The sequence below is a fragment of the Nipponia nippon genome, unplaced genomic scaffold (genome assembly GCF_047370975.1).
Source record: "Nipponia nippon isolate SJK-2023a ecotype South Korea unplaced genomic scaffold, ASM4737097v1 scaffold_33, whole genome shotgun sequence".
NCBI classification, from domain to species: Eukaryota; Metazoa; Chordata; class Aves; order Pelecaniformes; family Threskiornithidae; genus Nipponia; species Nipponia nippon.
Genome location: NW_028262351.1, coordinates 5826916 through 5831758, shown reverse-complemented (window position 1 = coordinate 5831758; position 4843 = coordinate 5826916). Strand labels below are relative to the sequence as shown.

Sequence of the window (4843 nt, the reverse complement as noted above, 5' to 3'; positions counted from 1 at the left end):
GCCACAGGTATTCTGTCTCTGTCTCGCCTGGTTTGCGTGAAAATTTAACTTGCAAGTCACTAAGCTCAGGTCCTGTCCATGGGGTGGTATGGACAGTAGTTCGGGGGTTCCCACCCTGTGGGCCCATATGCCTCTCCGTTTTGATGAGAGGTCTTACATCTCTTTACCTCCTCAGTTTCATCAACGCTAGCTTCATCAGAATCTCCCCAGATGTCCCCATCCCAGTCCTCGGGATCTGTTCCTGCAATCAGCCTCCGAATTTGGACAACGCTGGGGGGCTTTTTCTCTTGGGTTAACATAATCTCAATCTTTCGTTCTAGTAAACGCATCCTCTCTCTCTCTCATTTTAACTCCGCTTTTAAGCATTCGATCTCTAATTGACTCTCAGAATGATCCTTTTCCACCTGCCTAAAATGCTTGTACTGGTCCTGCGCTTGCATCAAGCAGGCACACAGTATGACACACATGGTCCCTTTGCCTCTGCCATCTCACTTGTTTCCACGGCATTCCTCTGTCCTCCCTGCAACAGCCTCAGGTTCATACCACTTCTCCCTCACCCATTCCATTCCTAAGGGAGAAGGGTCACAACTGTGCCTCCATAACAATCCCTCCATCGACAGACACCCTGCTTGCTGCGCCAATTATAAATGTCACGGAGGTACACTAAGACTAACCGAATGAAGGACAAACTCAAACAACTTCATTGCACAAAACAACCAAAACCACACAACAGAAACCAATGAGAAACAGGGGCAAACCAAAATCAATCAACACTCCGATAACATTTAACACATAACAGGTTCGAGGAGTCAGTCGGGCAGGGTATTGTTACTACTGTAGCGTTCGTTACATATCAAGGTTATACTGGTGGATCTCCAGCCGACCCGGGCTGGGGAAGGAACAGTCAGCACACACAGTGTGGGTGTTCAGCTTCAATGTTTATTGCGCAGTAGTTTACCTTTATACTCCCAGCAGTAGGCGTGTCATGTTATAAGGGGCGGAGACAAGGGAGGGTCAACCCTTAACTCTTTCCGTACAGCGTGTGATCTTCTGGTCGCCAGCCCTTATCTTTACTACATTTCCCCCTCCCTTAGCTCCAGTAGCTCTGGATCTCGCTGGGGAAGCTGTGCGTAAAATAATCGATACGTGGTAAGACTTCTTAATATACGACTCATAGAATGCATAATTAAGCGTAACAGACAGGGTAATAGCACAACAAGGTCAAGAACAAGTAACAAGACTATGAGCCCGGTTATTAAAAGTTTGGGCGTTATTAACATTCCAGTTTTGTAAGCCTGGGATAGTGGAGCTCTGGTTTGACTTGTGGCAGCAACTGTCCTCCTTATCTCTAGTGAAGTAGGGGGTGAACAATAGACAGGTAGAGGCTTGTCCAATAGCCGGCATATACAGACATGCATCCGTTACGTTCATGGATTTTGCCCAATCCAGCCAGTAGTTCGTCGCGGCTCCCTCATTGCTCCCCCACACCATCAGGATGCATAGGGAAATGGTAACCTGTCAAGATAAGACTCAATAAATTGATTAATGTTTATACGGTCGAATATTTAGACTGGGTACCCATTCTAGCGTCCCTTTCTCGGTTTGCACACACGCATACCCACGTCCCAGGCAACGGAGGGAATAAGGGCCCCTCCATTCACGGGTTTGCAGGTCCCGTACTTGAACCAAAGGGTAAGGCCCTTCGTTCTCATCGAGCCGGAAATGTGCCTGGGTTGCAGTCTGGGTTTTATAGGTGTTCCCTCAAATGGTATGATTTAAGGTAATTAGTGCCGTTGCCAACAGACGCTGTGCCCGAAATAAGGGAGGGTCAAGGGGAGGGGGAACCCCTGTTCCTGGGCTTATCTTTTCCCCCTCCCTAAGTCGGTCGAGTAACCCTTTTAATGTGCGATGCGCGCGTTCTACAATGCTTTGGCCCGTACTGTTGTAGGGAATGCCATGACTCAACTGAATATCCCAGCGCGCGCAAAAGTCCTTTGTCTTCTTGCTGACATATGCTGCTCCATTATCTGTTTTAATTTTTTGTGGGATGCCAAGTTGCGCCATACAGTCCTGCCAATGTAAAATAACTGCGAGAGCATTTTGTTTAGCATGCATAGTGGCTAAAATAACTCCACTGCAGGTATCAACTGTGACATGCAGATACTTATGTGGATTAAAGGGTTCATAAATCGTAACATCAGACTGCCATATTTGGTTGGGCTGCAACCCTCGAGGGTTTACCCCTGCCTCCCAGAGGGGACCTTTGGAACACACAGGATAAGCAACAATCACAGAGCGAGCATCTTGCAAAGTAATACCAGTTCGCTTTCCCACTGCCCCAGGGGTAAGGGGTCCCTCTGGTAGCTCAGGTATCACTGGCAGTGCCGGGGGAGCCCTACCACCCCCCCTAGATGTCGTCAGCCGTGACGCCGGTTCTCCTTGTTCCTCAGATCTTTTCCTGCGCTCTGCTCTCTGTGTGTCCAGCACCCGTCGATCACTGGGATGCAACGGGGCGTCCTCAGAAGGTGATGGTGTCTTGTCCTCCTTTTCTCCTTCCCGCCATCTTCCTTCACGTAGTTTGCAATACCGCTGGGATCCCACATTGGCCCCCGGGACCCAATCCAGCAACCTATCAGTCAGCTCCCTTTCCACACATTGTTGCAACTCGCCCCAGGGGTATTGAGTAGGTGGCGGATCCGCTGGTGCAGAAGGTGCCGAAGGTTCCGTGGGTGGCTGCTCTAGACTCCCCACTCGTAACGGGAACACCTTTCCCGACTCCTTTGTTCCCGCTGCGCCATAGCCTCCCTGCGCCTCCCCTTACTCTGTTGGCTCAGTCCCCAGTAATGACGGCCCCGTCTGTGCCCCACAGGCCACCCCTTCAACTCAAGTTCACACTGGAGTTCCAGCCTGTCCAGCACAGCAGTACAGAAAAACAGCAGAGATGCCCTGGCCATCTGCCAGCCCAGGCACATAGCCATTGCTGTTATCAAAATGTTCCCAGGCACAGCGGAGTAAGATGATAAGCAGTTCAGCAGTACAGCAAGCAGCGAAAGCAAAAAGCAGCCACTAACGAGCATTAGACTCTAATATACAGTAAGGCAAGCAAGCCCCGTGGCAAGCACAGAAACCTGCCGATTAATAGCTAAACAGCAATACCTGCTATAACTTCGATCTAGCACATTCCAATTAAATCTGTCGTTATCTCGAACGCTTTGTACCCTATATTGGGCGCCAAAAAAAACTGTCGTGGTTTAACCCCAGCTAGCAACTAAGCACCACACAGCCGCTTGCTCACTCCCTCCCCCTCCAGTGGGATGGGGGAGAGAATCAGAAGAGTAAAAGTGAGAAAACTCATGGGTTGAGATAAAGACAGTTTAATGGGTAAAGCAGAAGCCGCGCGCGCAAGCAAAGCAAAGCAAGGAATTCATTCACTACTTCCCATAGGCAAGCAGGTGTTCAGCCATCCTCAGGAAAGCAGGGCTCCATCATGCGTAACAGTTACTTGGGAAGACAAACGCCATCACTCCAAACGTCCCCCCCTTCCTTCTTCTTCCTCCAGCTTTATATGCTGAGCATGATGTCATATGGTATGGCATAGCCCTTTGGCCAGTCTGGGTCAGCCCCCCCTGGCTGTGCTCCCTCCCAGCCAGCCTGTGTCCCCTCCGAGACTAAACCCGTTTGCTTTTCGTTCCCAGGAACTTCATGCCCCATCAGCGCGCTACGTGCGGCAAGCCAGCACCGCTTTGCCGCAAACCCCTTCTTGAGCACCCTTTCTACTGTTCCCGAGGCACGAAGCCGGTCACTGGCTCCTCCAACATTGCTTATGATCGCTTCTGTCAGCTCATTGCGTATTTTCCCCCAATTTGGGGTGTCCAAAAACTTCTGTGGGAGCGCCGAGCACTCCCCGGCGTAGCATCCATTGGATGCAGTCGCCCGTGGGCCTTTTCCTTATCGCCCCATCCTCGCCCACCTCCGTCACTACCGACTTTAGTACCTTTACGAGTTCTGCGAGCTCCATCGCTGCTACCTGCAGCTGATCACGTCGGGGTCACCACTATGTAGCGTTCATTACATATCAAGGTTATACCGGCGGATCTCCAGCCGACCCGGGCTGGGGAAGGAACAGTCAGCACACACAGTGTGGGTGTTCAGCTTCAATGTTTATTGCGCAGTAGTTTACCTTTATACTCCCAGCAGTAGGCGTGTCATGTTATAAGGGGCGGAGACAAGGGAGGGTCAACCCTTAACTCTTTCAGTACAGCGCGTGATCTTCCGGTCGCCAGCCCTTATCTTTACTACAACTACACGGCAATACACATGACAATGATGATCCAAAGTGCGCACACACTCAGTCACAATGGGGGGAAACTCTCTCCCTCCCGTGGGTACCCAGAGGATGTAATCGCTCACCCTGGCGGGGGGGGGGGAGGGCTCACTCAAGGATATCCAGAAGAAAATCACTCACCCAAAGGAGGTGAGGGCACTCAATCCCGGGAAGTTTCCTCAGGCGGCATCCCAACCTGAGGGGAGAGGTTTTGAACACAGACCCGCTGCTCTGAGAAGACTACTCAAAGGGGGTCTCCGGCGTCAACTATCGTGTTCTTAGATGTAGTTTGTGTCCCAGTCTCAGTCATGGCATTCTCAGAGGTAGTTTGGGTCCCTGTCTTAACCACAGTCCTCTGAGAGTACGAATTGTGGCCCAATAGGCACAGGCCAGGCCCCAGTACAGTGCGAGAAGCTGCTGGTTTTCATTGGGGTAGGCAAGGCACCCTTCTATCAGGTGGCACGTCAATTTACCAGGATTACTTGCCTGTTCAGGTGTAAAATCATAGGCTATGGGAGG

General features: G+C 51.0%; 1 long non-coding RNA gene across 1 annotated transcript; it reads right to left on the bottom strand.

Moving 5' to 3' along the window:
- Positions 1 to 919: 919 nt before the first annotated feature.
- Positions 920 to 4240, bottom strand: LOC148054217 (uncharacterized). Its single transcript, XR_015707633.1, has 2 exons — positions 3995 to 4240; positions 920 to 1515 (listed from the first exon to the last, which is right to left on the bottom strand). It is a non-coding gene; the product is annotated as an uncharacterized LOC148054217 (long non-coding RNA).
- Positions 4241 to 4843: the final 603 nt, after the last annotated feature.